We start from the raw sequence: 3075 nt of genomic DNA on the forward strand, positions 1-3075 counted from the left end.
TCACGCCCACTTTTACGCTGCCCCACATGGCAGCCGAACATTTGCAGCCTTCCAGAGCCACAAAATGGCTATTTACCACCCTCCCAAGATGGCTCCCGAAAGCAAAGTCAAAGGGGAGGGGCAGATTCACTTAACCACCGTGCCCCTAACTTAACCACTGCAACGATTCACTTAACCACTGCAGCAAGGAAGGTTGTAAAATGGGACAAAACTCACTTAACAACCGCCTGGCTTAGCAACGGAAATCCTGGTCCCAGTTAGCCTTGTTACGTCCAGGACTACCAGTAAATAAATGTGCTCAGGAGTTGCCACTTTGCAAATTCAAGGGGGTTGTGTGCTGACACTCGAGAGCCTTATAGTTATATATTAATCCGATCTTTAAAACGTGCCAGAGATTGCCCTGTCACAAAACCACACAACCTTTGCAGCGATTTCCTATGTGGCAAAGTGGAGGCTTTGTGGGGTGGTTTTTTTCCTGCCACTGTCCCAGTTGTGCAATCGCTCTTGGTTAATGTATGGCTGGCGACAAGCTGCTTGTACGCTTTCGACAACGGCTCAAAATGTCTTCCCTCACGGAGGCTTTTAATTGAATTTTGGCTGCTGTTATTTTTGCTGTCCTGCTTTTAACAGGCTGCGGGTCGATGGAGTCCTGCCCTGTGCCCTTGAATTGGGATCGTTATATTCATAATAAAAACGGGGTAATAATATTACAGTATGTGGAATTAGATTAACATCCATCGGTTCCGAATTTTGGATTTGGGAGCTGATGTTTTTTTCTGCTCTGAAGCAAGGACAATAGTGATGAGGATGATGATGATGATGATGATGATGATGATGATGATGATGATGATGATGATAATAATAATAATAATAATAATAATAATAATAATAATAATAATAATAGTTGGAAGGGACCTTAGAGGTCTTCTAGTCCAACCCCCTGCTCAGGCAGGAAACCTTATACCGTTTCAGACAAATGGCTATCCAGTCTTTTCTTAAAAACCTCCAGTGTTGGAGCATTCACCGCTTCTGGAGGCAGGTTGTTCCACTGGTTAATTGTTCTAACTGTCAGGAAGTTTCTCCTTATTTCCAGGTTGCTTCTCTCCTTGATTAGTTTCCATCCATTGCTTCTTGTCCTGCCTTCAGGCGCTTTGGAGAATAGCTTGACTCCCTCTTCTTTGGGGCAGCCCCTGAGATACTGGAACACAGCTATCCTGTCCCCCCTTGTCCTTCTCTTCATTAAACTAGACATACCCATTTCCAGCAACCGTTCCTTATATGCTTTAGCCTCCAGTCCCCTTATCATCATCATCATCATCATCATCATCATCATTATCACCATCATCATCATAATAATAAAAGTTGGAAGGGACCTTGGAGGTCATCTAGTCCAATCCCCTGCTCAGGCAGGAAACCCTATACCATTTCAGATAAATGGCTGTCCAGTCTCTTCTTAAAAACTTCCAGTGTTGGAGCATTCACCGCTTCTGGAGGCTTCCTTAAATAACTTTTTGTTCCTTCCTACTTTTTTTTTAAAAGGTTTTGTTCCCCCCCCCACTGCCTTTAATCCTCAATCTGGGGTTAAAAATTTATCAGCTTAAACATCAGACGCTTCCAAAACAGCTAAAAGCCAAAGTCTACTTTGCTTTTTTTTTTTTTTTTTAAATGCAGAAAAAAACGAGTCTAAAAATATCTTTGTGTGTTTCCTACCCAAGTGACAGTTAAAGTGGAGGAAGAGATATTATGCGGTGGGTATATTTATGTCTTCAAGAATATAGAACAGCCATACAGGTGATTAGTTTCCAAGTAAAAGTAGTCCTCGACTTACAACAGTTCATTTAGTGACTGTTCAAAGTTACAGCGGCACTGAAAAAAGTGACTTATGACCCTTTTTCACACTTACGACCTTTGCAGCATCCCCATAATCACGTGATTAAAAATTCAGACACTTGGCAACTGATTCATATTTATGACGGTTGCAGAGTCCCGGGGTCAGGTGATCCCCTTTTGCAACCTTCGGACAAGCAAAGTCAATGGGGAAACCAGATTCACTTAACAACCGTGTTACTAATTTAACAACTGCAGTGATTCACTTAACAACTGTGGCAAGGAAAGCCGTAAAACGGGGCAAAACTCCCTTAACAAATGTCTCGCTTAGCAACATAAATGTTGGGCCCCATTGTGGTCGTAAATTGAGGACTGCCTGTATCGACCTCTTCCAATTGGCTGGCCCCTAGGTCATCCTCCAGCAGGCCTAACTTGATTTCCACAGATTTTACACATTATAGGACAGGGGTTCCCAACCTCTGGGCTGCGGCCTGGTAGTGGGCTGTGGCCTCCTGGCCACTGGGCCACGGGACAGGCTGCCCAGCGTGCGTGCGTGTGCGTGCACACCACCTCACTTGTGCTAGCACCGCAGCCTCGGAGCGTGAAAACACGCCACCGCCACGCCTTAGGATGCAAACACAGGATGCCGCTAAGGCCGTGAAAACAGGACACCGCCATGCCTCAGCTCCCCAAACGGGCTGCTGCCGTGGCGTCTCAGAGCGTGAAAACAAGACGCCACCGCTGTGCTGCAAGGCGCAAAAATGGATGATGCTGGGCCGCGGGGCACGGAAATGGGCCACCATGCTGAAAGGCACAAAAATGGCCGCCACAGCACCGCAGGGCACAGGAACAAGGCACTGCGCCACATAAGGGGGCAGGGCTAGTGAGTATCACGCCGGCATTAGCCCCGCCCCATTTGCGGCACGCACATGCTCGCGGCCCCATGCACGCCGGCTCACGCACGCATGTAAAATGCTTCCTTCTCCCTTTTCCTCCAGTCCGCCAACCGAGACAGGTCGGTGACCTCTGTTATAGGACAAACTGTAATTTAATAGAAAAAGGCCGGTAAAAGTCATAGGCTTTTACGAAGCCAGGATTGTGTAAGATCACAAGCAAACATCCTGTGACCAAAGTGGTCTGTTGCACAATCCTCCAGAGGTTTCCACTGTTCCTCCAGTAGAAAAGTGAGTTTCTCTCAGCCCGTTGCACCAGAAAGCCTGTCTGTGTGTGTGTGTGTGTCTGTGTGTG

This window comes from Protobothrops mucrosquamatus, unplaced genomic scaffold (genome assembly GCF_001527695.2).
Source record: "Protobothrops mucrosquamatus isolate PMUCROS unplaced genomic scaffold, P.Mucros_1.0 scaffold3203, whole genome shotgun sequence".
NCBI classification, from domain to species: Eukaryota; Metazoa; Chordata; class Lepidosauria; order Squamata; family Viperidae; genus Protobothrops; species Protobothrops mucrosquamatus.